The 9,957-nt window shown below is 41.6% G+C and overlaps 1 pseudogene; it reads right to left on the bottom strand.

The window, feature by feature from the left end:
- Positions 1 to 2,994: 2,994 nt before the first annotated feature.
- On the bottom strand, positions 2,995 to 9,346 carry LOC124011161 (annotated as a pseudogene).
- Positions 9,347 to 9,957: the final 611 nt, after the last annotated feature.

The following is a 9,957-nucleotide window of genomic DNA, read 5'->3' on the forward strand; positions in this document are numbered from 1 at the left end:
GAACAATGTTCTTTGAACGCTTCAATTGATACTTTATTATCACATTTTATGCTGAACATTTTGTATGACAGGTATCAAAATGTACAAATAAACTGTAAAAGTGTGATTATATTGCATGAATTTAGTAACAAAATCAAGAATATCTATGACAAGGAAAAAATAAGCTAATATGATCATGAATTGGCTTATTCAATTTACAAATATAAGCATTTCCTACCCTCAAAAAAAATAGTTGATAAAATATCGAATTTGCCCTTTACTACTAAAGTCCATAGAAACGCATTGAATAACATACTCATAAATGTAAAAAATAAAATAAAAATACTTTCCAAAAAGAAATCATACGGAATAAGGTTTTTGATGTGTCTGTCCCGGTGCTTAATTTAGCCTTTAGTTAATTCTCCGGCCCCCAGAAAGAAAAGTAATGTGAAAAAGTACATGTTTAAGGTGGGACAAAATATTCTAAGAGTTGATTTTGGTTGGTTCGGCCCGGGTTATTGGTTTGCGTAACATTGTAAGCAATGTTTGAGACCAACGCGTGGCCTTGGCTGTGTGAGAAGCGGCCAGTATGTCTCACATAACTAGAACGAGTTTCACTTCCTATGACCTCTCTCTACTCTGATAGACATGAGCCTGCAACTCACATCTCTCATTTATTTCCTCATAGAATCATAGCCATGCGAAGGATTCTGAATGAACTGCAGCACCCTTGATACATTTAAATACATATGCCAAAGTTATATTATCACTGCTGTCTGTTTAGAAATGGATTAAATCATTCAGAATAGCCCACTACACCATAACAATAATTTATAATTTAGTGACAGAGGATCAGTAGCTGTGGATTGTAACCTAATAAACAAGGAATAGCCTACATCCGGGAACGAGTGGCAAATCTGTCAGTGAAAAATCACCATGCAGAAAAAACAGTCCTTTCGCAATATTTGATTTGAATCAAGCGAAAACACAGGTTGTAAGGCAAATGACGCCTGCTGTGTAAGGCAAATGACTCCTGCTGTGTAAGGCAAATGACTCCTGCTGTGTAAGGCAAATGACTCCTGCTGTGTAAGGCAAATGACTCCTGCTGTGTAAGGCAAATGACTCCTGCTGTGTAAGGCAAATGACTCCTGCTGTGTAAGGCAAATGACTCCTGTTGAAAAGAGAAGACTGCTGTAGAATACCAACATTTTTGATCAACTTTGAAGTATTATTTTTACAAAAGAGAGAGCGAGAGGGAGAGGCTTTTGGCACGAGCATCGGCCATCACCAGCGAGTTAGCTGAGTGAGTCAGTCAAACTGGAAGCATTTTTAGGACTATAGGTCGTTTTTAATTGATCTCAGATTTCTCAGTTTGTCAGTGTCAAAGTAGCTTGTCATTTCGATCATTTTTGCTGTACTAAAAAAGATTCTGGCAAAGTCTCCAGTCAGGTAAAATGACATAAAATTGCTGAAATTCATTTATAAAAGACTAACATTTTCCCGGACCCCAGGCTACTAAAAATGTTCTCCATGTGTGCAACTTCTATAAGTGCCTTAATTCTACTGCTCTATGCCACTACGCAAATGTGATGATATGCATGCAAAGATTTATTATGAAGGTAATGCATTTTTTTCATTCGTTCCGGTACCTTAGAACTCCCCAGGTCACCTGACTCTCATGCTCACTTTTCATTCGTTCCGGTACCTAAGAACTCCCCAGGTCACCTGACTCTCATGCTCACTTTTCATTCGTTCCGGTACCTTAGAACTCCCCAGGTCAGCTGACTCTCGAGCTCACTTTTTATTGTTCCGGCACCTTAGAACTCCCCAGGTCACCTGACTCTCATGCTCACTTTTAATTCGTTCCGGTACCTTAGAACTCCCCAGGTCAGCTGACTCTCGAGCTCACTTTTTATTGTTCCGGCACCTTAGAACTCCCCAGGTCACCTGACTCTCATGCTCACTTTTCATTCGTTCCGGTACCTTAGAACTCCCCAGGTCACCTGACTCTCGAGCTCACTTTTTATTGTTCCGGCACCTCCCGATTTACAAATGAAGCACTGGTCTCTCCGATATCTAGGAGATACAAGAACTTTTAAAAATATATATTTTTAAATGTAACCCCTTATTTTTGTTAGAAGAAAACTACCTTCATACTCCAATTAGTTTGTATGGGTTACCTTCAGCTGAGACCTGTGACAAAACGGAGAACATCACCTTGTTCGTAAGAGTCTCCCCTTTCCATAGAGTGGAATCAGTGCTGGTTTACCTTCAGATCAGGCCTGTGTCTTTCCATAGAGGGGTCATAATAGTTTGTAGGCCAAACCGTTTCGGATGTTCCATGGTCTGACAAACATTGCTGAAGCTCAGCCACCTTCCACTGCAGATGCGGAAAGCCAACATAAACGGTTGCAAACCTAGTCTCATAGCATTTCGTATTATTCTGTACGTACAGTGCATTCGGAAGGGATTCAGACACCTTGACTTTTTCCACGTTTTGTTACGTTACAGCCTCATTTTAAAATGGATTAAATAGCCCCAGTCCCTTCTTCTGAAAAACATCCCCACAGCATGATGCTGCCACCACCATGCTTCACCGTAGGGATGGTGCCAGTTTTCCTCCAGACGTGACGCTTGGCATTCAGGCCAAAGAGTCAATCTTGGTTTCATCAGACCAGATAATCTTGTTTCTCATGGTCTGAGAGTCCTTTATGTGCCCGCTGAGGAGATGGTTGTCCTTCTGGAAGGTTCTCCCATCTCCACACAGGAATTCTAGAGCTCTGTCAGAGTGACCAACGGGTTCTTCGTCACCTCCCTGAGAAAGTCACTTTTCCACTGATTGCTCACTTCAACTGGGCGGCCAGCTCTAGGTAGTTTTGATGGTTCCAAACTTCTTCCATTTAAGAATGACGGCGGACACTGTGTTCTTGGGGACATTCAATGCTGTAGAAATGTTTTGGTACCCTTCCCCAGATCTGTGCCTCAAAACAATCCTGTCTCGGAACTCTAGGGACAATTCCTTCGACCTCATGGCTTGGTGTTTGCGCTGAAATGCACTGTCAACTGTCGGACCTTATGTAGACAGGTGTGTGCTTTTTTAATCATGTCCAATCAATTCAGTTTACCACATATAGACTCCAGTTAAGTTGTAGAAACATCTCAAGAATCAATTGAAACAGGATGCACCTGAGCTCAATTTCGAGTCTCATAGCAAAGGGTCTGAATACTTATGTAAAAGGTATTTCTGTTGAAACATTTTTATTAAACTAGCTACAATGTAAAAAAACACATTTTGCTTTGTCATCATGGAGTATAGTGTGTAGATGTATGATGATTTTTTATTAATTTAATACATTTTAGAATAAGGCTGTAACGTAACGAAATGTGGGAAAAGTCAAGGGGTCTGATTACTTTCTAAATGCACTGAAAATCCGAAACACTCCATTTAGTATGGTATGTTAGTTTTGGCATAGTTGCATATGACAGATGACGGACAACTTTAGCATTTTGGCTAGTGAGGAACTGTTCAACTACTTACTAACTTTTTGCTACTTTGTAACTACTTAGCTTATTAGCTAAGTTTTGTATTAATACCATTAAAAAAAAATACCATAAAAAACATAACATATCAAACTACATTTGGCCTTGAAGATAAATGTACAGAATAATATCAATTGCTCTGAGACCCATGCAAAGAAACTGATATCTCTAGCTTAAACTAACTTTGATGGGGATTTTTTTCACATGTTAATTAAATTGACCCATGGGCACATCAATACTCTTAGGAACTTCTTAAAGATGCACTTCAGGATGATAAGCACAATAAAATCATAACATACTGCATAGTATGAAATTAATTCATAACATATAATACTAATAGGCAAAAAACACTTTAGATGACGGGATACACAGAAAACGGGGACCACTTCTGACTCGTGAGCACCACTTTCAAAACAACTGGCTAAAATTAGACAAAAGTGTGAGAGTGCATCTTCAATATTCACATGTAAATATACAGAAAAGGTTCAGAGTGAGGTGTCACTATCAACGTGTCACTATCACAGAGCCTGCACACCAGAGAGGATGGGATTTTCCTCAGCAGGGCCGTCCTTGGTCTCTAAAGCCAGCCGTAGTTGCTGCCAGAAGACCCCGGTTTGCTCCCCAGCTCTGGGCCAGCTCAGGTATGTGCGTCTCTTCACTAGCTTCCTCATCCGGTGGTAGGGTGACAGCTGGTGGGTAGGGATCTCCTCCAAGAACACCAGAATCAGGACGTCCTTCTGCTCATCAAAGAGCCGGAAGCTGGCCACCTGGATCTCCCGGGAGCACCACTCACTCTCCAGGTAGCGGTGGCTGATGACACAGATGGTCTTGCGGCTTCCGTAGATGCCGTCCATAATGTTGTCTATGATGGGTTTGCCTGGCTGGAAGTCCCGGTGGTGGAGACACAGCTTCCAGCCCTGCTCTCCCTCCAGCTCTGGCAGAAGCTCCCTCAGGACCCAGGGCTCATCGTGGGCGTTGTAGGAGATGAAGGCATCGTAATGACAGCCATGAGGCATGTGCTTTTTCCTTTGCTTGGTGTCATAGAGGAAAGCCAGGAAGAGGTAATAGCCGTAAATTACCTGCCATTTCAGGAAGTGGTAGACAAAGGATGCTACCAGGGTGAGGAGGACCAGACAAGTGGTAGAGATGTAGCAGTAAAGTCCTAAATCCACTGTACAGAACTGAAGCTCAACATCCAACAGCTTGTTGCCCTTTAGATCGGCAGGATAGTTGCAGGTCAATTCTCCTGCACCAACAACTTGTGTTTGGTTGTCCCTCTCCATCCACTGGACAAACCAAGCATCGCTGCAGCCACAGGTGAAAGGATTATCTTGCATGTCCAGGTATGTCAAGGCAGGGATAGATTGCAACACTGTCTCATTGACTACTGTTATGTCGTTCTTGCTCACCTGCAAGAAAGTGACTCTACTGAGGTTTGCTCCTACGAGGAAATCTAAGGACTGAAGTCGGGCTTTGGACAGGTACAGGCTGTTGAGCCTTGGGGTTGGGTGAAACAGCTTTGGAGTGAGGGCTGTGAACTCATTCTTACTGATATCAAGGAACCACAACCGGGGTGTGTGAATAAATGTGTTTGGGTGCAGGTCCTTAATATTGAGACTCCCTGCCTGGAATGACAATAAAGATTTCAGTCCTTCAAGAAAGTTGATAGGTAGATGAGACAGTCCCTTGTGACGCTGACTAAATATCCTGAGGTTCTCCAGAGATGTCAGATGAGAGAAGGGTGGAGGGTCTAATTTATCATCATTTACATATGTGATGTAATTACAGGATATATCAAGAGATCTTAAGAGTGGAAGTCCCATGAGCACAGTATTTCTTATGTCTATTTGAGTGATCTTATTTGAGTTCAGGTTAAGTTCTGTAAGGTTGACCAATCCCTCAAAGGCTCCATCTTCCATACTGGCAATCTGATTGTCAAATAAAAGTAAAGTCTTGAGTGATGTTAAGCTTTTAAACTCTCCTTTTCTTATAGAGCTCAGTTTATTGCCTGCCAAATTCAAAGTCTCAAGTTTGTGCAAACCATTCATGAAGGCTTCATTCAAGGTCAGGATTTTGTTTGATCCCAGTTTAAGGATCCTTAATTCTTTCAAATCCTGGAAAACACATCCTGGAAGGTTGGGGATTTGATTATGGAAAAGAAAGAGTTGTGTGAGTCCTGTAAGATTGGAGAAATCTGAACAGCCTAGTTTATTGATGATATTGAAGCTGAGATCCAGGATCTTCAGTGTAGGTAGGTTTCTTGTGGCCTTTGGTACGGAAGAAAGCCTGTTGTGGCCCAGTTTCAAAGCACTTAATTGCTCTATTGATCTGAATGAAAATTCAGACAGCTGAGTAAGACCAGTATTTGATATGTCCACTTCTGTTATGTGTTTACATGACTGGAGAAATTCCTCAGAGAGATTACCTATGTTGTTGTGTTCTAGTCGGAGCACGCTGAGTTAGGTATATGGCAGGCAATATCAGTGAGAGCCTTGACCTTTAGCCTTGAGCTGTTTACAAGGTCTTGCAATCTCAGATGGACTAATGAGGAGTTGACAGTCTGCAGTACCATACCCATCCTCTCGAAAGACATCTCAATGCCGCTCAAGTTGAGACGATTGACGTTGCTCAGAAAAGACCTGTTCAGCACATCCCATTCCATGCGTCCAAGTTGGCCACAGTAGGCGATGTCTAACACCTCAAGGTAAGGAAGAACATCTGCCGTGATCCTGAAGATTCCCAATGGATTCCGGGATAAATCCAACAGCCTCAGCTCTATAGAAGTGTTTGATATTTCCTGTGACTGGAAAGATGTGAATCTGTTGCTCCCAATGTACAACTCCTGTAAGTGTGGTAGTTGTACAACGGCCTGAACTTCCTTCATATTATAAAGGTTGTTCTTGGTTAAATTCACTGTCTTCAAACTGGTGAGAGGCTGAAATGATGAGGAGCTGATGGTTGCAATGAAGTTGTTGTCCAGGTGTAGCAGGGAGAGGTTGGCCAGGCCCTGAAACAAATGGTCTGACAGGGTTGTGAGTCTGTTATGAGCCAGACCCAGCTCCTGAAGAGCATCTAGGTGTCCAAGAGCCCCATCGTCCACTTGAGAGATCTGGTTTATGGACATGTTTAGAATTTTGAGGTTTGATAGGTCTGTAAAATCCAACTTTTCGATCTTGGAAATCTTATTCATGGCCAAGTCTAAATTGATTACTTTCAGCGGAATATCTGAAGGTATGACTTCAAGATTCCTGTTATAACAGAGTACTTTCATGTTAGAGGGGTCACTGAGATTACCCCGGATTGTGCAGTTTTTCAGGAAGTACCCACATACTGGATCAGCAAGAACCCAGCAATACATCAGGAAACAAAGAAAGAGTCTCAGCTGAGAGAATGTAGAACCACTTTGTTCTCCTGGCATGGTTATCTTGAGTGTCATTGTGTTAAAGGCTTCCCACTGAGCCAACACTGGTTGAATCAACGTTATCTCAATTTAATGATGTTGAACTCACGTGGAATAGACTTTGAATTGACGTCTGTGCCCAATGGCTTGCCGTCTTCTTCAGTTCTAGAGTAAATAACCAAGAATAATATAGTGACTAACTGTTACATTTGGGGTCCTGATATATAGCATAATTAGACAATTATTGATAGCTGTTGGTATTGTGGTCCTCAAAATTACTGACAGATTATTAATGATAGGTAATCCACATTATCAATATAGCTCACAAAAAGTTTGCTTCACTGATAAATACAAACTACAGAACCAGTCAAAAGTTTGTACACACCTACTCATTCAAGTGTTTTTCTTTATTTTGACTATTTTCTGCATTGTAGAATAATAGTGAATACATCAAAATTATGAAATAATACACATGGAATCAAGTTGAACCAAAAAAGCGTTTAACAAATCAAAATATATTTTATATTTGAGATTCTTCAAAGTAGCCAACTTTTGCCTTAATGACAGCTTTGCACACTCTTTGCATTCTCTCAACCAGATTCACCTGAAATGCTTGTTCAACAGTCTTGAAGGAGTTCCCACATATGCTGAGCACTTGTTGGCTGCTTTTCCTGCGGTCATCTCATCCTGCGGTCCAACTCATCCCAAACCATCTCAATTGAATTGAGGTTGGGTGATTGTGGAGGACAGGTCATCTGATGCAGCTCTCCATCACTCTCCTTCCTGGTCAAATAGCTCTTACACAGCCTGGAGGAGTGTTTTGGGTCATTGTCTTGTTGAAATACTATATAGTCCCACTAAGCACAAACCAGATGGGATGGCGTATCGCTGCAAAATGCTGTGGTAGCCATGCTGGTGAAGTGTGCCTTGAATTCTAAATAAATCACTGACAGTGTCAAAATCAAAGCACCCCACACCATCACACCTTCTCCTCCATGCTTCACGGTGGGAACCACACATGCAGAGATCATCCGTTCACCTACACTGCGTCAGCATCTCAACACAGCGGTTGGAACCAAAAATCTCAAATTTGGACTCATCAGACCACAGGACAGATTTTCACCGGTCTAATGTCTATTGCTCGTGTTTCTTGGCCCAAGCAAGTCTCCTCTTGTTATTGGTGTCCTTTAGTAGTGGCTTCTTTGCAGCAATTCGACCATGAAGGCCTGATTCACGCAGTCTCTTCTGAACAGTTGATGTTGAGATGTGTCTGTTACTTGAACTCTGTGAAGCATTTATTTGGACTGCAATCTGAGGTGCAGTTCATTGCCTATTTTTGAGGCTGGTAACTCTCATGAACTTATCCTCTGCAGCAGGTAACTCTGGGTTTTCCTTTCCTTTGGCGGTCCTCATGAGAGCCAGTTACTTGAAATTTTCTGGATTGATGGACTTTCATGTGGATGATGGACTGTTGTTTATCTTTGCTTATTTGAGCTGTTCTTGACATAATATGACATAATATAATATGGACTTGATTTGATTTGCTGAGACGCCTAGTGGTGTGTGTTGAAAGTGACCATTTACCAAATCTTCTGTATTCCACCCCTACCTTGTCACAACACGACGGATTGGCTCAAACACATTAAGTTGGAAAGAAATTCCACAAATTAACTTTTAACAAGGCACACCTGTTAATTAAAATGTATTCCAGGTGACTACCTCATGAAGCTGGTTGAGAGAATGCCAAGTGTGCAATGCTGTCATCAAGGCAAAGGGTGGCTACTTTGAAGAATCTCAAATCTCAAATATATTTTGATTTGTTTAAAACTTTTTTGGTTACCACATGATTGCATATGTGTTATTTCATAGTGTTGATGTCTTCACTATTATTCTACAATGTAGGTAATAGTACAAATAGAGAAAAGCCCTTGAATGAGTAGGTGTGTCCAAGATTTTTACTCGTACTGTTCATCAGAGAGGATAAAAGGAGATCACTATCAAATTAGAAATGAGTAGAAAAGGGTAAAAACATTGTCTGAATAAGAGAAAACACAAAACATATTGTATCATATTATTTTAGGAGATAGACTTGCAAAAGACAATGAAAAATATAGGCAAAATACATAGTAATTATTTTTACTCACAATTGTCAGATGACAGTCACAGTGAACGCTAGTGCAGCATAGGACTGTAATCACCTGAGTCCTGGTTCTACCACCCTGCTCCAAAGAGCACTTCCCTGCCTTTAAACGTCACTATATTAACCCTTTGTTTAGACTTGTAAGCAGAGATCCAGCACAAAGTGACTGGGTAGACTAGACACACAGTTGATTAAGTTAAAGGGACAGAGGAGGAGAAGTGAGAGAGAGCAGAGAGAGATAGAGAGAGAGAGAGAGAGAGAGAGAGAGAGAGAGAGAGAGAGAGAGAGAGAGAGAGAGAGAGACAGAGAGAGAGAGAGAGACAGAGACAGAGACAGAGACAGAGAGAGAGAGACAGAGACAGAGACAGAGACAGAGAGAGAGACAGAGACAGAGAGAGAGAGAGACAGAGACAGAGAGAGAAGAGAGAGACAGAGAGAGAAGAGAGAGACAGAGAGAGCAGAGAGAGACAGAGAGAGAGAGAGAGAGAGAGAGAGAGACAGAGAGAGCAGAGAGAGAGAGACAGAGACAGAGACAGAGACAGAGACAGAGACAGAGACAGAGAGAGAGAGAGAGAGAGAGAGAGAGAGAGAGAGAGAGAGAGAGAGAGAGAGAGAGAGAGAGAGAGAGAGAGAGAGAGAGAGAGCGAGAGAGAGAGAGAGTGGAAACTGAGTGGAAACTGAAGTGGAAACTGAGCTGCACTTCCTAACCTCCTGTCCAATGTATGACCATATTAGAGACACATATTTCCCTCAGATTACAAAGACACACAAAGAATTTGAAATCAAAATTGAGTTTGATAAACTCCCATATCCATTGGGTGAAATACCACCGTGTGCAATCACAGCAGCAAGATTTGTGACCTGTTGCCACAAGAAAAGGGCAACCAGTGAAAAACAA

This window comes from Oncorhynchus gorbuscha, linkage group LG23 (genome assembly GCF_021184085.1).
Source record: "Oncorhynchus gorbuscha isolate QuinsamMale2020 ecotype Even-year linkage group LG23, OgorEven_v1.0, whole genome shotgun sequence".
Lineage (NCBI taxonomy): Eukaryota > Metazoa > Chordata > Actinopteri > Salmoniformes > Salmonidae > Oncorhynchus > Oncorhynchus gorbuscha.